Source organism: Copadichromis virginalis, linkage group LG20 (genome assembly GCF_057382275.1).
Source record: "Copadichromis virginalis isolate Kocher_CV1m ecotype Utaka linkage group LG20, C_Virginalis_male_GT1.1, whole genome shotgun sequence".
NCBI classification, from domain to species: domain Eukaryota; kingdom Metazoa; phylum Chordata; class Actinopteri; order Cichliformes; family Cichlidae; genus Copadichromis; species Copadichromis virginalis.
Window position 1 is genome coordinate 19,059,327 of NC_140637.1, and position 26,518 is coordinate 19,085,844.

The following is a 26,518-nucleotide window of genomic DNA, read 5'->3' on the forward strand; positions in this document are numbered from 1 at the left end:
CCGCCCCCACTCCAGCGTCCGAGGCATCCACCTCCACAACGAACTGCCGGTCGAGATCGGGTTGGACGAGAATGGGCGCCGAGGCAAAGCGGTCCTTCAGATGGGCAAACGCACGTTGAGCCAGCCCATCCCAGCAGAAGGGAACCTTGGGAGAAGTAAGACGGGTCAGAGGCAGGACCAGTTTACTATAGTTGCGAACAAAGCGCCGATAAAAGTTCGCGAACCCCAGAAAGCTTTGAAGCTGTTTATGGTTAGAGGGGGTCGGCCAGTCAACAACGGCTTGAACCTTTGCGGGATCAGTCTTGAGGTTACCCCGATCTATGACGTGGCCCAGGAAGGAAACAGTTGAGACATGAAACTCACACTTCTCCCCTTTAACAAAGATTTTCGAGGAGACGCTGAAGCACTTGCCTGACATGGCGTCGGTGGTCGGCGACAGACTGGGAGAAGATGAGGATGTCATCCAAGTAAATGAAAACGAAATGGTCGATGAAATCTCGGAGCACGTCATTCACGAGAGCCTGAAACACAGCTGGAGCATTGGTGAGACCAAAAGGCATCACAAGATATTCGAAATGGCCCAGGTGAGTATTGAAAGCCGTCTTCCACTCGTCTCCCTCCCTAATCCTCACCAGATGGTAGGCGTTGCGCAGGTCCAACTTTGTGAAGATGGTGGCACCCTGAAGCAGCTCGAACGCGGAACTCAGCAGAGGGAGGGGATACTTGTTTTTAACTGTGATGGCGTTGAGGCCGCGATAGTCAATACAGGGCCGTAAACTTTTATCTTTTTTGGTGACAAAAAAGAAACCAGCAGCAACAGGTGAGGACAAGGGGCGAATGAGACCAGCGGCAAGTGACTCATTGATGTAATTTTCCATGCTTTCCCGCTCCGGTCGAGACAGGCTATACAACCTACTGGTCGGAAGCGGCGCGCCTGGGAGGAGGTCAATCCCACAATCGTACGGCCGGTGAGGGGGAAGAGAGCGTGCCTTATCTTTACAAAACACTTGCGCCAGGTCGTGATAGTCAGACGGTATGGAGGACAGATCAGGCGGTTCTGAAATAGTTTTATTGAGTGGTAGGTTCATGGCGGGGGTGGCGGCTTTTAAACAGGACATGTGACACTCCTCCCCCCACCCCGAAATACTCTTTTTCCTCCAATCAATCACAGGGTTATGTTGACACAGCCAGGGATAGCCCAAGACTAGTGGAGTGAGTGGGGCCTTAAAGACGTACAACTGTATGGTTTCAACATGATTGCCGGAAAGAGACAGGGAAATCGGTTCTGTGACATGAGTAATGTCTGGAAGACGCTGGCCACTAAGGGCTGTGACTTGGAGTGAATGAGACAGAGGCTCCGTGCTAAAACCTAACTTCAGTGCCAGCGAGGCATCAATAAAATTCTGTTCTGCCCCGGAATCAATCAGAGCGTCGAGAGAATGAGTCCTGAGACGAACCGTTAGCTTAGCCGCAATCATGAGACGAGGAGGAGACTGAGAACATGAGACCTCGCCCACCCGTACACTCCTCACTACCGGCGGGCGCTGTCTTTTAGCCGCGCCTGGCAATCCATGGCAATATGGCCCTTGCGGCCACAATAATAGCACTCACCGGCCCTCCAGCGACGATACCGCTCCTCGGGCGACAGACTGGAGCGGCCCAGTTGCATGGGCTGTTCACTTTCTTCCGTGCTGTCCAACGAGTGACTGCCGCTAGGCGCGCCCCCACCTGACGTCTCCATGCGCCCCGGGGGCCTCTGGGAAATGTAGTTTCCGATTCCCCGACGCGCCCGTAGGTGCTCATCCAACTTCACACACAGCGTAATCACATCAGACAAGGTCTTAGGAACATCTCTCATCATCAGTTCTCTCTTTAACTCATCACAAACATTATTCAGGAGAGTACTTATCAATGCCGACTGCCCCCAGCCAGTCTCTTCGGCCAAGGTCCAGAATTCGACCGAAAAATCCGCCATACTCCGCCTCCCCTGCTTCAAATTTAACAGTCTGTGGGCAGCCGCCTCCGCTCCAGTGCCTCTTTCAAAAACACTCTTAAATTTGGTGAGGAAGTCCTCATAAGAAATGTCCGGGGCTGTTCTCAAAACAGCTTGCGCCCAGTTTAATGCGTGCCCGCGTAATAGTTGAACCATAAAGGCGATTTTGGCCCCATCTGTCTCATATGTTCTTCGTAACTGACGGAATTGTAGTGTGATCTGAGTCAAAAATCCACCACATTTATCGAACTCACCCGAGAAAGGCTCCGGCGCTGGTAACGATCGCTCCGGTGGTTCTGTGGGGGCCGGCGTGGGGGAAACAGGCGGAGCGGCTGCAGAGGGACTGGGAGCCGATAGCTGAGGAGAAACAGACGGAGAGGGTGAGGGTGGGCTTACCGACGGTAGACGTTGAGCGAGGGCTTGAGTGAGTGCGGCCAGTTGTTGATTTATGTGCCGAAGCATGTGTTCGTGGCGTTCCAGAATTGCCTCCGGGGTGAGGACGGGTTGCTGGGTGGGGTTTGAGTCCGCTGAGTCCATGATGGCTGGATCGTTATTGTTACGGTTGGAAGGAGGACTCAAGCGCAGGACTCCGGTACTGATGCTTACAAGAAGAGTTTATTTACAAGTCACCAGGTGTATATACAAGAATGTGCAGGGGGGTGTTATATACAGCTGAGTGGGGGAAGAAGGGGTCTCCAGGGAAGTCCAAGGGAAAGCATACATTCTTCAGAATATCCACTCACACGATCACAGGTTCACACTCCAACACTGCCACACGGGAAACACACGGGGAAAAATCCAAGAGGTTCTGTAGACAGGGAGACAGGGTTAAGGACGATGCACAGAGGAAAACACTCTTCACTAAACTTGCTGTAGCTTTGACTTTACTAACGCGTGGTAGACAACGATCCAGCGACGAACAGCAGTCACCTCCTGGCTTAAATGCTGCTCCCCTTAATGAGACACCTGGGTCTCATCTCCCGAGGGCGTGGGCCAAGGGCATGAACCCACAGTGAGTTCCGCCCCGGCGAGAGAGAAGAGGAAGAGAAACAGAGAGGGCTGATCAGCGTGCAGCTGATCCGCCTGGCCGTGACAGTTTTTCTTTTTCTTCTTCCTGCCCTTCTTTCTTTGGAATATTTTGATCTTTGTAAATCTAATTTGGATTTTATTTTAGGTCAACTTAAACTGAAATTTTAACAGTAATAGTAATATTTTTGAAGCAGAGACTTACCAAAACATTGCACTGCTGCAAGATCAGTGCTTACTTTAGAGATGACTAATGACATTTTCACTACTAAAAGCTGTTGTGAAATTTAAAGACTACACTCTATATGAAGCCAGTCCCCAAGAGTGATATGAATACAGTGCTTGAGTTGGTCCCCTCTGGCATTGTTTCTACTAACTGCTAATTAATCTCTTCTTTCCCTGAAAAAATGTAAAGCATAACCAGTTTGACAAAATCACATTTGACTGCATACGGGCATAAAAACAGCTTTTGTGCATCCAGTGATAATCCCTTAAATGTCTGAGTAATGCGAGTCAGCATCAGTTGAACCAAGCAGCAACTTGCAGAGTTAGAAAACTAAGCCAGTGTGGAAATATCAAAACCTACAGTTCCTTGAATTTCTTCAAAAAGCCAACCCCAAGTGGCTTACATACCTTTGTTAAAAGGTCCAGCTATGCTGCAGATATACCGTGTTTACAGCCAAGCAGAAAACATAGTTTTGGTTTAAAGATTGCGCAAACCACCGGGTGACATGATGGTGGCTTGGTCCATTTTTTTATACACAGTCCACTTTAGCTCTGGCAGAAGACTACAAGTTTGTGCCTGCAGAAATCTGGGAGTGTGAATAAACTAAATTAAGCAAAACTCTGGGAAATAGCTGCATGCATGCAATACAAAAGCTGCTTTTATGTTACTAAACTAGCTACCAGCCATGTAAGTAAGCATACACATTCTTTGCAGGCACACTTGTGTATTGCGTGCCAGATTTTTGCTTGCTTAAATATTGCAGGTAGTGAATAACTGAATCATGTTTTCCCAACCCCTTTAAGCCAGAAATGCAGAACAGACTCTCTGACGCTCTGAGGCATAAGGGTTTATCAGTTTTGTTACTGTACCAAAGTTAGGTGATAGATTCAGTACTTGTTATCTTGTCAGCCTGTGGATATAACTGCTGATTCCTGATTCATGCAGCCAGCAGACTTTAGAGAAATCCTCTGCTGGAGTTACACACTTTTTTTGTGCTGTTATTTGTACCTTTTTGCAGTTTGCTTAAATATTGAGTTCAATAAAAGAGTAATCGGATATATTAAATCTCTCGAGTAGCATTGATGATATGATGATATAGATGAAAAAAAATGCACAAAATACAACAACGAAGTTTGACCGCTGGTGCAGTTACAGCATTCAGACAACAGTCTTAGCTTTAGGCTATGATATGCACAATTAGCACCCTTTTGATTTGGTGGCAAGATCAAAATATTGGCTCCTTGTTTGTTAATTAGGACAGTTGCCTCAGAGGAACAGAGCTATTAAATCAAGATAATTATCAGACAGTGCCCCATGACGAAGAGGAATGACAAAGGAACTTGTGGCCAGTAACCTTGGCAATGGATGAAGCAGCCAGTTGTGGCAGGCAGGTTTTTTTCCTTTAATGATGTCATACCTGTGTATTCGTCTTTAAATTCAGCATCCTGTCTGCAGAAGTGTAGCTCAAAAATGTATCTTGTGTGTAATTTAATAAGGTCAGGCGAAAGTAATGAGCCCTTCTTTCTTTTTGAAAAGCCATTGCTTTCCCCCAGAGAACCATTTTTAGCTGCAGATGAGTTAAAAAAAAAACAAAAAAAAACACTTTTATAGTGCAGGTGTGATAATGGCATATGACTAATTCAAATACTCTACACGGATGCCTGAAATGAACAGAAGAGTGTTTTTATGAGCGGTGCTGACTGGCTGATTCATAAGATTAATGTGACAAGGACAAAAAAGAGAAACGAGAAACAGATAAGAAAAACATAACAACGAGAATTTTCTTTCAGAGGGCTCATGACCTTTAAACTGAATATTCCACATGACAACATCGTGATATTTTGAACTTTTCAGTTCCATTATAACTCTAATTTACTGTCAGTGTTGGCAAGATACGCACATGGTCCTCCTGGGGTGCGTTCTAGTGCTGTTATCTTTAAAAGAATATTAAGTGTTGTTACTGTTGCAGATGAGGTAAAAAAAAATGTAATGACCCAAATCTGGGGAAGACCTTTGATTGTAAAGAACAAAGGAAGGAAAAGGAGCAGAGAAGAGAGAAGCAGTGCAATCCTTCTCTGTTTTCAGCCAGGAACTCACAGAGGAAGTGTCAATCTGTCAGAGGCTGGATATAATCTTCTACATTGTGACGCATGGGGAGATCATGGTGCCCTGTCACCGGTAGTCCTTGTCATTGATTAAGGCTTTTCATCCTCCATTGGGCTAAGCTCTGGGCCGCGCGCACTTTGTCTTGTGACATGCGTAATTTCCTCCTCACAGTCTCCCCATCTTGATAGTGAGCTAATAGAAACTCTGTCCAGATCCACTTCTAATGAAGACAGATCCTCAGATGGCCAAGCAGTCTCATTTATATTACTAGTCTTTCAACTTGTTTTAAGTAGATTAGACATGTTCTATGCGACAACCAAAGAGAGAAGGGTGGGGGTGGGCGGTGGGGGGTGTAGGAAAAATAATTCATAAAGGGATTTCACAAGGCTTCATAATTTAAGCAACAACATAGCTTGGCTAAGAGTTTGCTTGATCGCTTTACAATTACGAGGGCTGTCATAAGAGATTGTAAATGTAATCAGAGAGTTGTAGATGTTCTTGGAGAAGTTCAGTTTAGTGTGGAGGTGAAAAGTTACAATTATCATCATGACTGACGCCACATTAGCCTCACATTAAAATATCTAGCACATCTTTTTTGAGGGTAGAATGAGGAAGTGGGCAGCATATTCTTCTTCAACTTTGAATAAATTATTATTCTTATTTTTAAATAGGTGTCGATTAGTTTTCCTGGTGTCCTGCAAACACTTTCAGAACTGTTTTGGGTTTTTTTTTTTTTTAAATAAGATGAGAAAATACTGAGATCAGTCATCTAATAACATTTCCTATGGACTGTATATTTTTGTGTAGGTGGTAGATAGAAAAACATATAACAGCACAAATATAGATAAAATCCTACACAAGTTATCTAAAGCTTGGCATGTTGTGCTTTAAGGTTGTATTTTTCCATTACTGCAGCAACTGACCTCAACCAGACTTACATTAGCCTCTAATGATCCTGTGCATCCCACTCGAGGCTCGGGGGAACGGGCAGCTCTCTGTCACAGACACTCTGGTTTAATGAGTTTGTTAACCAGTACTGCAAATAATAATTAAGTACAGCAGGTTTTTAGATAAATCTTTGTCTAACAAGTATCTTCACTGTAAAACAAACAAATTATACTAGATGACTAATCTGGTAGTCGTTAGTAATGTTGCAGTTTGTTTGTGATTTGTACTCAGCTTTGCAAATTTTTTGGTCATTCCATTGAATTGTATCCAGACATCTGGATGTTTAGACATTGTGCTGAGCCTATCACCTTGTCGCTGTTCCATTATGGGTGCTGTGATACCATAAGATCAAATGTTCTTGTTTAAAAATATCTAATAAAAATGTAAGTTTGTCTAAAATAATCTAAGTCTGTTTCCACAGACAACTGTATTTGTGTTGGCAGAATCTATTTTCGAAACAAATCTGATGGTGTGCTCAAAGTCCTCAAAAATTTGGACTCAAACAGTCCTGTAAAAATCATTATCAGATTGGTCTGACAATGTCAACGCTATCAGCCTCAGAGAAATCTGATGAAACAGATGTGATTTCTTCAGACTCTTAACCTGTGGATTAAAAGCTGTCACAAGATTACTCTGAAGTGTACTGCAAGAAAATTAAGAGTAAGACAGAAGTAAAACATACCCATTTACACCTTAAACATCAAAATGTGGAATCTGAGAAAATTAAGAAGAAATATATTTTTGGTTGAAGTGCCCTGAAAACCTGGACATCCAAAATATGACAAGGGACCCTTCTAAGGTGTTACAAGCCAGTAAGACCAGAATCCAAAATTTATAGATATATGCCCAGTTGTCGTATTTGTGTTTTTTCATATAAAACTTTTTGATCTGAAAAGAAATCTATAGAGGTGTTAAGTGCAGACTACCAGCATGGATTGGAATTAAAAAGAGATACTAAAGTAACCCAAAAGTTATACATACATGTAGTTTTGTATATGCTTTGGAGAAAAGTTGGTACTAATAAGGAGATTTACGGTTACTAAAATGTATTACTCATTAACTTGTATGTTGAGGTTTGCAAGCTAATATTTTTGGTTCTCCATGTTGTCACATTCGATGGCCCAAGTAGCTCTAAAGTTGCAATTTATGTTGTACCTTGTAGGCAAATACACTGGTCTAAATTCCAATAAACATCTAAGCTATTCCATTACATGCAGCACCACCAATCTGTCGGTGGAGATTATTCCAGAATTCAACCCTGTGGTCATTTATGAAGGGTGCAACTTTAGAGGAAATGTGTTGTGCATTGGACTGGTGGATGCTAAACCCTGCAAACACATTAACATCAAAGAAAACTAAACTCACCAATATATATGCATTAAACATTAGCCACTGATCTTTAGTTATCATTGCTGCTACAGAGAGAAGGCCACCAAACAAGGTGGTGAAATTACCCAGGAAAACATGCTGAACTCCATGGGGAAAAAATCCATAAAATGGAAAATAATGAAATGACTTTCTGGTGAACTTTCAGCAGTAACCCCCTTCCTCCTCATAATTAAAACAATGCAGCAGGATAGCAGAAATCAGTGGCATATAATGTATACCAGAGCAATGAATGTATAAGGTGTAATAGATTGTGAAAGGAGCAGTCTGATGACAGAGATGGAGCATTTCATTAGAAAGGTCTGAATCAAGTCTGCACAGGTGGGTTTAGTGCAACGCTTTGATGGAAGACTGGAAGTTAAGAGTGCCTACACAGTACACCTGGAAGATGGCCTTTGGTTCACACAATTAGAGTTCCTTAGAGTCAGCACTATTTTGCATATTATTTAAATTTGGGGGGGAAAATAGCCAGACTTGTTCCTAGTGTTCAAAATTCTAATATAATCCATTGTTGTCTACTATTGTTCTTAGTATGCAGAGATATACAAAATACCAGTACAGCCATTCATTTAAATATCTAATTCAGTTCAGGTATGAGGAACTGACTGTGGACTCAAGTGGAGACACCAAGGAAAAGGCAGCTGAAGATCTGCAAGTGAAAACAGCACAAAACGGATTCATATAGGAACAGAAGTCATGTCACTTTGGCTAAAAGCATTTCTCTTCTGTACTGTGCAGGAACTTGGTTACTATTGATATGCAAGTAAAAGCCTAACTGACAATTATGAGAGCTGACCTTAGTGCATTATTGGTTCAGATTATATAAAATATGTTATAATGACTCCCCTACCTTCTTATACATGGGTTTTAGAAACTGAACATTTTAATTCAAAGAGAAGACTGGTTTCATGTGTGTTTGGGTTTTTTTTTTTTTTGGTTACCAAAAAGCCATGAAACTGCAAAAACAATTTCTTGTTTCAATTTCTTTAATAAGTAATTTCTTTTCGAAATAGTTCTTGATGCTTTGTGAAGAAAAGGTTCTATATAAATTCTATCTAAGCGTGCTTTTACTCTACTGGCAGCATGTTATGCAGACGACTGTAGATACTCATACTCCTTCATACACATTGACATTATTTTGAACCAAACACTTAAAATTCAATAAGACCTGTAGCCACTTTGTTGTTGTGTAATTTGGCACACCTCAGCCACCCGTCCACTCAAACCATTTCCGATGAGGCTTCGGCGAACAATAGCTGGATCAACTGAAGGGCCAGATGCATCTCCCAGGTCCTGTGTGAGGTCTTTACTTTGTTAGGCCTGACACTTTTGCTTTTGTCACCTACTTCTTTGGTTTCTCTAAAAATTTTAATGGCATGCCATTCCAAGATATGCCAAGGTTTTGGCTAACAGCTCTTTAGGAATCATCTTGTTGGTGCAAAAATCCTATTTTATGCCTGTCAAACTGTGTTATGTTTGGCATTTTTCATAGATCCAATGAACGAAATGAGAGCAAATTATATGTTTTTCCCAAAGGCTACTAAGAATAAAGTGTCTAAAGATACTGTTTAAATGGGTACTTTGCCAAGTTGTCTGTTATGTGTAGACACAACACTGATAACATCCCTGAGATGGGTGAAATTTTTATGCTTTAATGAAAGATCAGCATCAGTGGTTCAACAGATAAAAAGAAACATTCTTCTGAAAATGGTCAGGTACAAAGACTGGACTGAAAATTATGGACAAAGCAGCCAATGCTGAAAGAAATACTTTGAAAGACCTTCAAAACTAATGCTCAAGACTGGTTTAAAAATTACAAGTCTGTGTCTTTAGATGCAAATTATAAAGGAATAAAAAAGAAGAATTATAAAGAAAAAAAGGTGGCTCAAGACTTTTGCACAGTACCGTATGTCCTCCAAAACAAAACTAGAGCAACTTGTACAGAATTTGCCTTTTATGTGCCTTTTTATGCTTGTTTGTTTTTTCAGAAAGACGATGTATATTTTTATTCTTACAATCGAGTATGTTGGTGGAACCAGTAGTACTTAATCTAGCGGAACACCCAAATATATCAAATGCACTGCATGCCACGCACCGATATTTCTCTACATGGGTAAGACATCCAGAAAAGAAAAGCCTAAGGCATTCTAACAGTACCACTGAATGTGTGCGTGTGTTTCGAGTATTGCTCATATTATGGGGACCTAAATCTGTTTGCACAGTCAGATAATAGGAACAAGAAAGCAAGTAGTGTAGATAATTAAACTTTAATGTGAAGCCATGCCCACTGGGGTAATATTAGGCTAAGGTTACGTTAAGTTATCAGTAGTTAGGGCTAAAGTTAGACTAAGTCTCCATCATACATCAGTGCAATGTCTTAAGAGGTAACAAACACACAGCTGTGTACGTGCATTGTTCGGCTTCATGCTGCTGAGTTGTGAAGCAGCTGGGGTCTGGAATAGTGTTTGTATTGACTGAGGAGAGTCTACAGTGTCCCCATTAAAAAGTTGTAAACAAAGACAGGACACGGTGTGTAAGTCAGATGAATTTCAGGTATCTTGAATCATGAAACTGCCCACTGAAAATGCAACACACACCTGTGTACAAATCTGTAGACCTTCTTGTAGTAAGCAAGGAGTTTCCTAAAATAAACAGTAGATGGGCATCTTTTTAAAACATGTAAGCACTGTTATTACAGTGTAAGTAAATATGTCATATTTCCGTTATATTTACATGGGATGTTAGGCAATTAGGCATCTTAATTAAATGCTCGAACCAAGTAAAGTGGCTGCTTTTGACATAGAGAGCAGCTCTACTCCAAGGCCCTCTTGAATCACTGAACTCCTCACCATATCTCTAAGGGAGAGGCCAGCCACCCTTTGGAGAAAGATCATTTCTGCCGCTTGTATCTCCAAGCCGTTTTCTGCAATCACTACCCAGAGCTCGTGACCATAGGTAAGGGTAGGGACGTAGATTGACTGCTAAATCGACAGTTTGCTTTTGTGCTCAGCTCACTCTTCACCACAACTGACCAGTACAGTGTCTGCATCACTGCAACCGCAACCTCAATCCGTCTGTTAATCTCTTGCTCCCCTAACTCATGAACAAGACCCAAGATACTTAAAGGACAAACAGACCAGAACCTCCGCCAGACGTTCCCAGCACACCTTCATTATAGGTTTGGGTGTGCCAGGTCTTTCCAGCATCCTTCCCCATCACCTGATCCAACTCACCACCAGGTGGTGATCAGTTAACAGCTCAGCTTCTCTCTCTCTTACTCAGTTGTCCAGAACGATTGGAAAATCAATCATTGACCCGCAATGTTGGGTGTCTTGGTCCCACGTGCACTTATGGAGATGCTTATGTTTGAACACAGTGTTTGGACGAACTGTGGTTTGTAGAGAAGTCCAATAACAATATACCATTCAGGTTCAGTGCCATTGATCACATGAGCATTGAAGTCTCCCAGTAGCATGATGGAGTCACTGAATGGAGCACACTCAAGCACACCATTGCTATGACCGCACAGACTTATTAGGGCAGCTAGTTAACAAAGGCACCAGCTGCACATGCTTCCTCCAAATGGACTAGGAAGTAGAGCAAAAGGAACAACTGGGCCTACCTGATGTTGAAGCTGTCCGCAAGGGAATACACTCCTGGCCTGAATCTCCAACCATCGTCTGTAGAAGACATGAATGAAATTCCTTTCTTCTTTTTCTTATTTTCAGGAGATAAAATCAGGAGGTCCAGTTCTTTGTGTGTGTTTTAAAAATTTATTTACCCAACACATAGATATTATACATGAAAGCTGGGACTAGTTGACATTGTATCCCTTGTGTTGCTTCTGCTTTAGTAATCAGGACTTGGTGTAGATACAGACATCTCATTACCAGTGAACTGAAGTGTCATATTCAGGAAGGGCAGGGGCAATGACAAGGATTCTCTCACTAATGGCTTCTAAAAGATCAAAACACCATTAACTTGACCTGCAGCGCACATAGTAGCCCTAAAGACCCATTATGAAGCAAAACACAACAAGTGAAACAACTAAAGCCTCTAATGGCAGCCTCCCTTTACAGTTTAATGTTGTTAAACACAGCTCTGTGGATGTTGTTGGAGAGTGCAATATGATTGCTGCGCTGAACTGTTGACAAAGAGTGCGGGAGACGTTGAATAAAACATCATCCAACATGTTTGTTTTTTTGATTGCTTGCATGTTTTACTTGAGCTCATTTGCACCAGCCAATCAACTGTGAGCTGAGGTAGCTTGCATGCACTTCTGCAAAGTCAATATGTTAATGCATTTTGCTCAGAAGCAATACTACTGTGCTGCCTCATACTTATCCTAAGCTTCCTGTCTTGCTTCGTTTATATTAGATTGTGGAGATTTGACTTAGGCAAAACAAGCAGAGTGGGGGATTGCAAATAAATCATTTCCACTGTCTGCTATCATTATACCTATGTTGGTCTTTGAAGGAGCGTAGGGTATAGGATGAGCGCTTCCTATGAGGCATTTTCAGGCTAATTAGAAAATTTGATCTAAATGGTGGATCTATAAGCATTGCCTGTAGAACAGAACAGGAGCAAAAGGAATTAGTGCTTGGTTTGAAATCTTTTTGCAAGATTCGCTATGACTTAACAACTTGTCACGTCATGAAAACTGGCCAAAATCAGAACTATTTTTAAAAATCTTTTTTGACATTAAATGAATTTAGAATTTTCTCAGTCGCTGCAAAAGGCTCATCCATCCCACCCCGCTAGGCACATAATTGAATATCTCCTTGTGGTTCTTTCTTTGGAGCCAGTCACTGTGGCACACAAATTGTAATCAAGGCCAGGAATAGTTCACATAGAGATGGGTGGCTGTTGACTGCAGGATTTAGGAACTCATCTGAGCCTTCCCACTGCTGCTGGCAAGAGATTTCTAGCTGGCGCTGGTGTGCAGAACAAGGACTAATCTGTAGTGGTCTGTTGCAGCTAAAAGGAACTGGCCCTGAAGTCATGTATTATGGAAAGAGTGGGGATCATTTTTCCCACTCATTTCTTCAATCATCTGCTGTAGACTTATTGTATCTAGAACATTTATACTGAATACATTTATGTTTGGATTTTATTAATTTTATTGTTTGGTTTAAGATCAGTTTGACTGTGCAAAAGAATTTAGTTTTTAAGGCTCATGGGGGAGTTTGTAGACTAAAAGTCTTTAGTCTAAAATATGCTCATACATATTCATGAGTAGTGGGCAGGCTTCGACAGACTAACAAAGAAAGCGGGAAAATTCCTCAACTCACGCATTGTGAATATCAATGAAAAATGCAGAAGCAGCCCTCCTTATTAAACACAAGCCTTGTGTGCCTTTTTAAGAGCATAAGAACAGGACACAGCAGAGGGTTAATGTCGTGAATGCAACAAAGATTATGAAACCATATAAGGAAAAAAGCCTTGTTATAATTGCCCTCGAAGCAGCATCACAACCTCTGGCCCCCATGTCAAAGTTTTACAGATTGTGAACTAGCCTCTTACCTCTATTATGCTTGCATGTTAGAATTAATACAATTAAATAGGGACTGTGGAAAAGGAAGCGGCATGTCCAGTGTTACAAAAACTCCTAACCAAAATACCATTAAAGCTGATATTTCTGCTCTAAGCAAATAAAGTCAAGAAGATTCAAATGACCTGAAGACATCATACCAAACAACAGGTTAAGTGCTGACTAAGCCTACTAAAAGAAAAGATGAAATAATTCCCATGGACTCTGTGATTGAAATTAAAATTGAAAATTGAAAAACAGCGCAGCTTCACCGCACGCAGCTGAACAGGTAACCAATTAAAAGTTTTTTTAGTTCATGCTGACTGCTGGGAGAGCATGAATAAAAACATGGTTTGTCAATGTTACTCACACCAAACAACAAGCTGATTACTGACACTGTCCTTCCAAGAAAAACAACATTAGCACTCACTCAGCAAAATAACATTTGTTTAGATTCTAGTGACATAGTTTCCTGTTGCTCGTGTCTAAGGCAAGGACGATAATACTGGGTTATTTCTCTAAAGCCACAAAGGCTGCAGAGGAGGAAGTCGGATAGACAGGACAACAAAACGCTGAATTTAAGCACCCTAGATTATGTTTGTTTTCCTTTTTGCACTGACATTTGACATAGGTTTTTATGTAATCTTACCAAAGCTAAAAACAAGCGTTTTATTACCCAGATGGCTAAGGTCCTAAATCTCCTCTCCTGGTACTGATTAAGTCCCTGAAAACTCATCTCTGTTCATCAGAAATACATATTTAGAAGGTTTTTTTATTTCAATCAAAATTATCCCTTGATGCTTTCAAATGGCTTAGATGTAATGCCACGCCTTTCCCTCTTTTAGTATGCACAGATCTATAAATATGCAAATTGGTCACTGCCTGCGAGCTCGAGTATACCTGTTTATCTTCCACTCCGCTCACACGTTAAGGGTACAAACACATAAATACGTTTTCCTTTTAAAACGTGTAGCTTTTACTACTTTTGTGACTGGTGCTCATTCCACGACCCCCAAAAACCCAGCTGACAACGTTTTGGTATTCAAACTACAGCAATAAGCTCCTGTGTAGTTGGACAGATTACAGAAGAGACTTTTGTAAATATCAATGCAAACATCCATGTTTTCTTACTGACGGGGTCTTATAAGTCACAAAACCTTTATAGCTAGGCTTACATAGCCAAACATGATTTTAACTGGGGGTACCACCCAGTTATATTAATGCCCCCTTAAGTATGAATATAAATCTTTTTTTTTTGTGATTGGTTTACTAGTGGACAATCCTCTCACTCTCACTATGAAGCTGACGCTTTCTTTCTCATATTTACCCTCCAACAAGCTCGATCGTTGTGGCACTCCAAAGAGTCTCTCACCCCTCGGTCAGAAGAATTCCAAATAAACCATCTTGGATGGCACTTGGTGACAGTAGGTCTGCTGCTTTAAAGATCTGATGTGAGCTGGAATACCATTTTAGCCGGAACCTGCACCTAGTGAAGAAGCAGCTCATCTGCTGCATCGAGTTTACTGGGGCTGCTGAACATAATTATTATCACCATGAACATAACTCTCTCCAACATGGGGGAGCAGGTGTCTAACCACGAGATAGGATACACTCAGAAGAGGTAGGTGATTAGTGCTTCATTGTTTATTTGTCACAAAGTAGAGCTACTTATATTTGCCAAGGAGTGGTTCATTATGTATGTGTGAAATCCTGCCTGTGTGAGGCATGTTACATTTCTACACTGTACCCTGCTTCGTGCACCATATCAGCAAGTCATGGGACTGACTCCAGCCCTTCCACGACTCTGACTCGAACAGCTAAGAAAATGTATGGATGAATAATAACAGCAGCTACACAAATAAAATGATGAAGACGAGACAAGATAGCCTTTAAGGTTAAACAAATGCAGGATCTGCACATCGTTTGTGCGCATCACACTGTCCCAATTATGTGTGTCAGTGCATGTAAACGCGAGACTGCAAATCTTTGTCAGAATGATTTCCATGTGCATGTGAGTTGGTGTCAGTTACTTAAACAGATTTATTTCTTTACAGTGAAGGGCCATTTCCTAAACAGTGAATTGTAAGGACAGGACAAATGATGTCCTGACGACACATCGGAACAGTTGCATGTTATAAGCGCTAACTGTAGATTGTGTGTGTGTGGCTAAAATGAGGAAATAGACATATTTATTTTTCGGTGTCAACAACCTGATTAATTATAGCATCCACCTAAATCTGTAGTCATAACAGCTAAATATGAGATGTTCTAGATGCTTGGTTAATTTTTTTTTTTTTTTTTTTTCATCATTGTTTTTATTGCAGATTTTCCTTTAACACGACAGTGTCTCGACAGTAGACACAGAACAACAAAACAGTACAAACACAAAACGTACACAACAGCTCTTAAATAAGGCATAATACAAGATACAAAATACAAAATATAACATACAAGAGGTGGTGATCACGTGTGTAGTAGTCCTTTGAATAAGATAGCGGAAAGGTCCGGTCCAATATAGTCCAAAAAGGGGTGCCACATCCCATAGAACTGACCCACACTGTGGTGTATAACGTGTGTGAGGTATTCCAGAGGAATCAGTTCAAAAACTATTTTGCGCCAGCCACAGACAGTGGGAGTCCTATCGTTGATCCATTGTAAGAGGATATTTTTCCTGGCTGCAAATGTTAGAGTGTTATACAATCTTTTGTTGGCCGCCGCTTTTAGGCGGTCACTTGGAAGACCTAGAATCAGGGACAAAGGGTCCATCTCTATAAATGGTAAATGGTAAATGGCCTGTATTTGTATAGCGCTTTTCTAGTCCCTAAGGACCCCAAAGCGCTTTACACAACCTGTCATCCACCCATTCACACACTGGTGATGGCAAGCTACAATGTAGCCACAGCCACCCTGGGGCGCACTGACAGAGGCGAGGCTGCCGGACACTGGCGCCACCGGGCCCTCTGACCACCACCAGTAGGCAACGGGTGAAGTGTCTTGCCCAAGGACACAACGACCAAGACTGTCCAAGCCGGGGCTCGAACCGGCAACCTTCTGATTACAAGGCGAACTCCCAACTCTTGAGCCACGATCGCCCCAACGTGGAAGATTTTCCCCAGTTCACCTGTAATGTCAGCCCAGTATTCTTGAAGCTTATAACAGGACCAAAAACAGTGAGTTAAAGTCCCTACATCAGTTTTGCACTTAAGACACACAGGGGAAAGAGAGCGGCTGAAGAGGTGTCTGCGGTGAGGGGATACGTGTAATCTGTGTAAAATCTTAAATTGGATTGCTCTTGTCCGAGTACAAATTGAAATCCTTTTTGCGAGAGACCAAACGGTATCCCACTTATCTTCATCTATGGTTACCGACAGTTCCCTCTCCCACACACCTCTAATCCCCTGCGCATCAGTGGTAGTCAAAGCATTAAGCACATGGTAAAATGAACTCAGAGACACCGTCAGCTGTTGCCCAAACAAAACCCTCTCAACATCAGATACTTCAGGGTGCTCAGCAAGGGTTGTATTGTGAGTGATATAGTGTCGTATTTGCAAAAAACGAAAGAAATCCTGTCTAGGCAAGCCGTAACTGTTGGTAAGCTGTTCAAACGACATGAGTTCACCACCCGAGAAAAGGTCACCAAGAGACTTAATATTCTTATCAGACCATCGTTGAAAGCCGGGGTCCAAAGAACCCGGAGGGAAAGCAGGGTTATTCATTATAGGGGTAAAGGTTGATGTTATTCTCGATCTTCCCTCAAGACGGCGGACAATTCGCCACGCTTTTAGGGTGTTGATTGTTACAGGATTTGTACAAAGGGCCTTAATTCCGTTAAAATCATTACAAAATAATAGATCGCTCAGTTTGCATTGTGACAGAGCTGTCTCAATATCCGACCAGATTGAGGTTTTACCCCTAACCCAGTCGCTCACAAATCTTAAATGGGCAGAAAGCTGATACAATCTAATATTAGGTAGATCCAAGCCGCCCCTGGAGCTTGGCAGATGCAACACTGCCATCTTGAGTCTGGGTCTGCGCTTGTTCCAGATGAAAGAGGTGAGCCAACCATTTATGTCCTTCAGTACTCTCTTAGAGAACAAGACGGGGATCATTTGGATAGGATACAATAGCCTGGGCAGCACATTCATTTTGATCAGGGCAATGCGTCCTAGCCAGGAGACAGGAAGTGACGCCCACCGCTCTAGGTCCTGTTTGAGTTTGCCAAATAAGGGTGTGAAGTTGGCTTTGTACAATTGGTCGAGAGACGGGGTAATAAAGATCCCCAAATACACAAATCCATTCGGAGACCATTTAAAAGGAAAGGAAGGAACAGTAGCCGGCATTGTGAAAAGAGTACCGAGAGGCATGGCCTCTGACTTAGCCAAATTGATTCTATAGCCAGAGAAATGGCTAAACCTGTCAATCACCTCAATGAGACTGGGTACGGATGTTACAGGGTTAGTCAAAAGAATCAAGATGTCGTCCGCGTATAAGGTTATTTTATGACACAGCTGTCCAATCTCTAAACTACGTATTGTGGGCGTCGCCCTTATGGCCTCAGCAAGAGGCTCTATGGCCAGAGCGAATAGAAGGGGCGATAAGGGGCAGCCCTGCATAACTCCCCTATGAGTGTTGAAGTAATCAGACCTAAGTCCATTAGTCAGGACTGCTGCCTGTGGATTATTGTAGATAACTTTGACCCATTTTATAAAATTCTCCCCTAAGCCGAATTTGCCCAGAGTATACAACAAATAAGACCACTCAATTCTGTCAAATGCTTTCTCCGCATCGAGAGAAAGCACCAGGCCGTCAATAGATTTTTGCTTGAAAGCTACAATAGCGTTCAGTAAGCGTCTAACATTGGTGGCTGAGTTTCGACCTTTTATAAAGCCTGTCTGGTCCTCCCTTATCAGCACAGGTAAAAAATTTTCTAAGCGGGTGGCCAGAATTTTAGAAAGCAGTTTCCTATCTACATTCAAGAGGGCTATAGGTCTATAGGATCCGCACAAATCAGGACACTTCCCTTTCTTTAGAATTAGGGAAATGTTGGCTTCCTTCAGTGTCTGCGGGAATTCACCCGTAATGAAGGAGTGGTTGAACATATCAAGAAGCGGTTCCACAATAATATCCCGAAACTGTTTATAAAATTCACAACAGAAGCCATCAGGCCCTGGCGACTTTCCACTTCGCAGTGATTTAATAGCCTTAAACACTTCGGTCTTAGTTATAGGGCTGTTAAGGGCAGTCTTCTGTTCCTCTGACAAATTTGGTAAGTCGAATTGGGTGAAGAAATTATGCATCAGCTGCACCCCCTCCGGGACTTGTTGAGAAGAGTACAAGGCTTCGTAGAACTTCTTAACACAGTCATTTATCAGTTTGTTTTCATATATCTTGTGGCCACCTTCATCAGATATCGCTGCAATGGTATTCGATTCTGCGCGCTTCTTAACATAGTACGCCAGACATTTACCGGCCTTATCTCCATGCTCGTAGAACCTCTGTCTGGTGTATTTAAGTTTCTTCTCTGCATCTCTGGTAAGAAGGCAATTCAGCGCTGACCTGAGTGCGGTTATTTCTTGCCATAATGGTGGTGATGGGGAGGCAATATATGTTTTCTCCTTATCCATCAATTCGCTCTCTAAAGATTTTTGTTCCTCCATCCGTTGTCGCTTCTTTGTCGCAGAATACGAAATAATTAGGCCCCTCGCATAAGCTTTGCATGTTTCCCACAAAACAGAGGCAGTAGTAGCTGAGGGGGTGTTGATATCCAAAAACGCTTTAAATTCTGCAGAGAAGTGAGAGGTAAATTCCTCATCCTTAAGAATAATGGTATTAAGCCTCCAGTGGCGGGACCTATGAAGCGCAGCTTTAAGATCGAGATCCATGATTACCCTAGCGTGATCTGAGATGATTATACTTATGTCGCACGATACTACTGAACCTAAGTCAGTTTTCGGGAGAAAAAAGTAATCAATTCTAGTTTGGGACCTATGCGGAGCCGAAAAAAATGTGTATTGCTTATCGGAGGGGTGAGTATATCTCCAAGCATCCACAAGTCCAAACTCGTCGCATAGAGCATGAAGCGCTTTGGCCTGAGGAGAAGGAGTTGCAATGCTGTGTGGAAATCTGTCCATAAGCGGATTTAACATTAAGTTGAAATCACCACCAATAATAACGGTAGAGTTAGGAAGAAATGGGGCTAATTCCAGAAACATTTTGGTAAGAAAGGTAGTTGGGTGGGCAGGTGGAAAATAAACATTCAGTAATAAGATATTTTGGCCTTGCAAAATCCCTTTGACTATCACGTAGCGGCCCTTCAGATCCTTAACGCAATCAGTTACTACAAAAGGTACATTTTTCCTAATCAACACTGCCACTCCTCTACTTCTTGTAGTGAAGGATGAAAAAAACACTTGTCCATATAATCCTTGTTGCAACTTCAAGTGTTCATTATTATCAAGATGTGTCTCTTGTAACATAGCAACATCTACACAGTCCTTTCTTAGACAAGTAAATATCTTCCTCCTCTTAATAGGGCTGTGAACCCCTCGTACATTCCAGGTGCATATTCGCAGCCTACTCATTATTAGACTTATTCATGTATCACACAAAGCATATTGAGCCAAAGGGTTCACCACACCCTGGTTGAAAAAATAAATAAATAAAATAAAAATAAAAAAGGCATGAAAGAGCTGTGTGACGGAACATTCAAAGAACAGTGATTTGGCAACAGCCCTACTAAACATGTAGGGAAAAACCAATCTCCTCCTGCCCGTCGGGAAAGCCGAAGGGCATTGCACGCGCGTAACTCACGCCTACCCATAGACGAAAACACAGTCCGTCCGGTGCCCGATGGGGTGGAAGATTTCACCTGGTCGCTTATAAGCAGCGAGGACGAAAAAAAAAGAGTCATATACGCCTAGATTCGGCAAGTACTCACACCGGTTAATTAAGGCATAGTGTGAAGAAAAGGAGTACTCCGGTGGTTACGGGGATTCAGGGCAGCGAGTCCGCGTAGGACGCAGCTGCCTCCGGTGTGTTAAATCTCTTCTCCTTGCCGTTGGCAAACAGCCTCAGTGTGGCGGGGTAGAGAAGCGCATAATCCACATTCTTCTTCCTCAGGCAGCTTTTCACCTCGTCGAAAGCCTTGCGTTTCTTGGCTACCGCCGCTGAATAATCATTAAAGAAGGAGACTTTGATCCGACTTGTTGGTTGGTTCGGCTGCGTAGCCAGGCGCCGAGCTGCGGCCATCACACGTTGTTTATCAGCAAAGTTGTGAAGCTTCATAATGATGGGTCTGGCGCGCTGGCTGGGGCCCGGCCTCGGTGCTAGAGAGCGGTGAGCGCGGTCTAGTTTGATCTTCCCATTTTTAGTTGTGAGCTCAAGATAGGAGGGGAGCCATGACTCCATGAAGGCGACAACATCATTTCCCTCCGTGCCCTTGGGAAGCCCGACCAGGCGAAGGTTACATCTGCGGCTGCGGTTCTCTAAATCGTCCATGTGGTCTGCCATGTCAGTTACTTGTTTTTCGAGTCGAGCCACTTTCGCCTGCAATACACCTGCCGTGTCTTCCACGCCTGAAATCCGTATCTCGGCGTCTCCCACCCGTGTCGCCAGAGCCTGGATCCGAGACGTCTGTTCACGGATTGCGGCCAGCACAGTATCAACTTTAACATCCAATAAAGTTGTAATGCTGTCAGTTATCTTACTCAGAGCCGCAAGGATATTCGGGTCGATATCACTCCCAGTTTCCTCAGCGTCAGCGGAGATTTCTGTGTCGCTGGCGTTAGCTTCTTCAGGCTCAGCCGCCATAGGACCCACAATGTCGCTAGCTTGCACAACCGGAGCTGTCTTTTTCTTAGACCTGACGTTAGGCATTTTAGAAAAATAGTCATCCAGACTCATTATAGAGTTACTCCCACGCACATTTGTAACGTTTCACCAGGTGAACACGTATTTTAGACGGATAATCGGGGGACCTCACCGGAGCACAGCGAGACGGGTGTTCGCGCTACGACGCCATCTTGCCAACCTCGCTTGGTTAATTTAACGCTATCACTTACAGTTTGCCTAACAAGTGAAAGATGCCCAGTTCGATCCCAGGAGGAGACACCTCAGGAAGGGCATCCTGCAGAACACTCTGCCAAATCAAACATGCACAGCTACCTGCTGTAATGACCCCTCTTGAATAAGTGAGCAGCCAAAAGTAGCTTCTTTTTACTTTCAGTTTAGAGCGTGTCCTAATCTTTGTCTGTCCTTTATTTCTGTGATTTGGATTTAGGTGTTTGGAATATGCTGTGAAAAACTCAGCCAAATCTTCCCCCGTGAAATTACACTTTAATCCAACACTAATCAACAAATCTGTCAATTATACATCATAACCGATGCCCAAGGAAGAGCACCATGTCCTACTTGGAAAACATGAGTGTGACGAAACCATTTGCAGCCCTAGTTTCATAGAAGTTGCATAAAATATAGGCTAAAAAGGAATACAAGGGAGGGAGAAAGAAAAATATGAGAGAGGAGTCCAAAAGTGTCGAGAAGTTAAAATCCCACTTTAAGCAAAAAAAAAACATTTTTGGTTTCAGAACTACAATAATTGGTCTCCACAGAGTCTTGGAAAAGAAGGTGATACCACGCAGAGGAAACACACCTCCGTTCCAACATTCATTAAATTCAAAGTGAGCAGTTATTTTTCAACTAAAAAACAAAACCAGCCATCATTGTTGAGAATTACTTATCAATTTATTAAAAGAGTGTTATTAAAACACATGTATTATACTATTAATTGTTATTCACAGTGTTCCACAAAGACATGAAAGGTACCGCTGTTTGTGTGTTTTTACGCTTTGTTCAGCAATAATGGTGACATAAGGATCCCAACACATTTTCAGAATAATTAGTGCTGAATTGATGATCAGTCCAAAGAGTTTGTGAATGTTTTCTTGCAACTTTAATCAACTTAACTGAGTTTTTTTTTTTTCTTTTTAAAGGCCTTGATGACTCTACGTTTAAGTTGGATCATGAGCAATTCTTCATCTTATGACTCTGAAGGCTAAATCGAAACCCTGTTGTCTGAGTCGTAACAAGTGCGTTGTGATATGGATCCATTATGCTCTTGACTTATTTGAATGAGTTCCTCCTGTCAAGGGGAACAAATTTAAGCATCAGTTTAAACTGCAGTTTGATGCCAGTTTTGCTGAGGCCAGCAAGTGGCATTACAACATTTGATAAGAACAAAGATTAATTCGACGCCTTGTCAAATACGTCTCCATTATGAACAACACGCTTGCTGGAATGGAAAGATTATTTCCTTTATTGTTTGTGTTGTAAATCTTGTAAATTAACCAGAGTGTCAGTGGCTGTCATCTCTGATTAGTGTCAACAGGCTTCTAATGAAGATGTTCCAACTGTAGGCGGGTTATAGCTCTTACGCACACATTCTTTGATAAGACAGTTTACTTATAGCATGGTAGTTTTACACAAGAGCACCTGGACTATAAAATATCATCAAGAAAAGTACGCAAAGCTTGCGACAAAACTATTTTTTACCAGACAAGACACACGTGGAAGAAATGAGACGAAAACCAGAAAGCTTGTTAAAGGATCGTAGAGAAGAAGAAGCAGCAGTTTAGAAAATAGGAATGTGTGAGGAATGGCTCTGCTGTTGTTTTAGAGATCATCAGACTGTGGTCAGCACAGCGAGGCCACACAGACGGCCCCCCGATGAACAGATGGACAGCCAGGAGGAAAAGCAGAGGAGGTGATCCAGAATGTAGACACTCCGTGATCAAGAAGCAGTGATAAGGAACAACAGTGAAATGGATATCTAAAAGTCTTCCAACAGGCAGAGAGAAGCGTTGTCTGCCTGCCTCATCTTGTCTGTCGGTCTCTATGCACTGCTGGATGTGAATTTCAGCGCTGACGTATGCTCTTGCTTTCAGCACAGTGTTAAAAAGGAAGAGAAGCCAGTGAGGAAAATGATTTTCTCTGCCCCGTTCCTCTAATGTCATGCTAACTCCTAGCAGCATGAAAAATTAATTACATAAGATGAGGGAAATGACAGTAAACATGTCCTGGATGATTTTCTGGGTATAAAGGCAACATTATCCGATCTGAAACACTTAAAGTACAAGAAAGCCCATTTGGATGTAAAGTTTAAAACTAACAGGTTTTATATAAGCAGTGAGCTTTTTAGTCGAGTTTCTCTGGGATTTCGATCTAAATTAGAGGGGTTTCTGTGTGTTAATGAGTGGAAATACTGGATGTTGTCTCGCACCATTAAACATGTATACTCTGAAAGTGAAGTGTAAAAAAATATCGATGTTTTTAGATTTTTTTTTTCTTTGGAAAGCAAGCTTTTTTAAACTGCCAAATGTGTGAAGGAATTGTTCTTTCGCTGGGGTTGGCTTCTGGCACGGCACGTCTTCGGTTGCATTAAAATTTCACATCTGATTGGTAACCCCTAACTTGAACAGTGAATTCTGAACTAATGTAAACCTTTAATCAGTAGGTCTTATTAGGGGTGCTGCACAGCTTCACAGGGTTCAGTTCAGGGTCAGTAAATGTCATCTTTACACATTCTGGGCTCGGGTCTTTGGGAAAATTATGAGACGTGTTTGAAGAAGTGCACTTTATTTAAATCCTATTATCTTTGTTATGATAAAGACAATTTGATATTATTGTCTTTAAAAATAGCAAAGCCAAATGGTAACTGCAACACAGTTGATAATACCGGTCAAACATTCAGAAAGCCAGGATGACTCTTTAATACTTTATGTTCTGATTAAGGCCACAAACACATGAAAACAAAAAGGGGAGGTCAAAAATCTTTGTCCCCACTTGTGGATCTTAGTGGGACTTGTTGGGATTTAAGATTAGCACATTAAAAACTCCTGTTGGGCAAATACTCTGGTGCGTTTGTCGGTAAGACTTGATCTTTCCCAAAAATTCACCATTTCTGTTTTTGTTTATACTATAATAAATCTAAAATTAAATTTTAAAAAAGGGAAAGAGTTGTTGCTGTTAATGGTTCTGATGGGTATTTAAAAGTGGTTGTTTGGGGATTTCAAAAGACCCATATGCCTTTAAAAAAATATAAAAAATACATTAAATGCTTCAGTTTCAATTTTATTGGCTCGGTGGAACATGTCTGCATGTTTCCAGCCGATTCAAGAAGTGCTTAAGGAGCATCTAATTGGTCTTTAAAGACCCACCGTGTGCAAATACCAAGTCATTTTTATTGTTGTCATTTGCTACCACATGCCTTTCACATTTTGTGTGAGTTTTGAAGAGTATCAGCTCAAATTAAATCATTCTCACTAATTGAAATCCAGTGAGGCATTTGAAGTAGATGAGGAGGTTAGGCTCTGGAGAGATTTAGAGTGGAACCTAACAAACCTGCAAAAGCCAGACTGTCATAAAAATTAAAAAGAAAGTGGAAACAGAGCATATCCATTAAAACCTCTGTGTGGAACAAAAAAAAGGATAAAATAATACCCTTCATATCAGAACAGTGTTTAAGCAGATTTTCTTCTTATTTCTTTATAAATCTAGAGGGAAATTGCACTTCTTATCACTTAAATTTAAGAAAATCTTTAAGAAATCAGTGTATACTTTGTTTTGACATAATGAAACAACCATCATGTATAACCTGCGAGTAGCAGAAACGTGAGCTCTAATCAATGCATTCTCCAACAGAGGTGCATTAGCCTATCAGAGAGGCGTCACCATCACCCGCCAGAGCGTCAAGTCTCACTTGAAAATAATTAAATGCAAAGATGGATTGGCACCTATTCTTCCAGACAACCATGTAAAAGCTGGCATATTCGTCATTAGCAGCATCTTCATATCTATCTTAAATGAATACATTACTTTAGGATTACCGTGTGTGTTCACTGATTACTCCTATAGACTTCCCCGATTTGCTTCTGCAAGGATCTAGCCAAGTGGAGCGAAAAAAAAAAGAGAGGGGTTTGCAGCGGGAGCTCCTATAGATACGGCTGATGAAGGGCTTCATTGTACTGCCAAGCCCCCCCTCCAATCAGCTCCACGATTACCACCAGCTTCGTTCTTCCTCCAAAAGCCTTTCAGCAAATGTGATTCATCTGTTGAGTATGTGACCGGACAAAGACCACGGCCTCCCCAAAACAGGACTAAATCTTGCAATGCACGCATACACACCAGGAGATTTGTAAAGTCACTATTTGATATTGGGTTTAGTCAAAAGGCAATGAAACAAGATACGACTGCCTTAATTGTTGGTGTGTGTTCTTAATATAATGGACTACTGCTTCCAAAGCACACCAAGATGCCAATTAAGTAGCTTAATAGGTTAGACTGTTTGTGCAGCATACTCTCACAGGCAGAAACCACAACACAGCTGCGTAACTCTGGGATGCTTGGCTGTCATACCACTCCTAAAGCTCGCTGACGCCAGTATAAGAGTGTAAAAGAAAAGAATACCGGTTACCTTTAAATCTTCCTGATACAAGTGAGCCCAAAGTGGAGGAGAAGAACTTCTGCGAGCTGCGATGCCGTCCAGGTTTCTTTTTTCTTCCAGCGTCTTTGTTTGGCGGCACCAGCTCCAGTCAGTTCTGGACTCCCTCGCTGTTGAAACGCTGCTTGCCGCACAGATTCAATTCAAAAGAAGAGCATGACAGGTGTGGGAAGTGAACATACCAATGTGGATTGTAAGTCGTGAAGAAAATTAAGCGCCCCGTTTAAATTCAGTGTTACTCCCAGATTGGATGTTTGAACAAATCCCCTGTTTCTCGATCAACTCCGCCGCTCAGACGCTGTCCAGGAGCGAGCGGTGCTGAATGAGACTCCAGCGGTTGCAGAGATTTCCTACTTTTTTCCCCCTCCTCTTCGTCTACTGATTCTTCTGTTTGACTGCACAAATCTTCCCTCCCACCGCGCACGACTGAAATTATCTCTCCTCTATCTTTTTTTAAGCGCTTCAACAAAACGTTGTCAAGCACTGACACTATTGGCAACGCAAAAAGCGACAGGGGGAAAGAAGTGGTGGGGGAGGGACAGGGACTGAGTGAGTGAGTGAAACCGTTGCTTGATCAATTGAACTGAAATCAGCTGCATTTAAAGAAAAACGGATCAATAAGTCAAACCCCCGAGGTGGACACTTAATTTGAGCAGAGAAAAGAGGAGGAGGATTTCAGGTTGAAAAGAGTCCTTGTGCGCTCGATTTAAGCAGCTGACAACTTATGTCAAGAGTTGTGCCGTTTCTCAAATGCACCTGGATAATGCATGAGCAGGTGATTTAAAAAGATCTGTCTCCATCCCTGCT

General features: G+C 42.1%; 1 protein-coding gene across 3 annotated transcripts in view; it reads right to left on the reverse strand.

Moving 5' to 3' along the window:
* Window positions 1-26,126, reverse strand: part of LOC146684646 (metabotropic glutamate receptor 4-like) — a 205,144-nt gene extending 179,018 nt beyond the window's left edge. For 2 of the 3 annotated variants that reach the window (XM_085444964.1, XM_085444966.1), the window contains exons 1-2: window positions 25,685-26,126; window positions 11,308-11,365 (exon numbers count right to left, since the gene is read on the reverse strand). The gene's annotated coding sequence lies outside the window, so the exon portion shown is untranslated. The remainder of the gene's footprint in view (window positions 1-11,307; window positions 11,366-25,684) is intronic. The other variant, XM_085444965.1, reaches the window with a different exon arrangement.
* Between the last annotated feature and the right edge of the window lie 392 nt (window positions 26,127-26,518).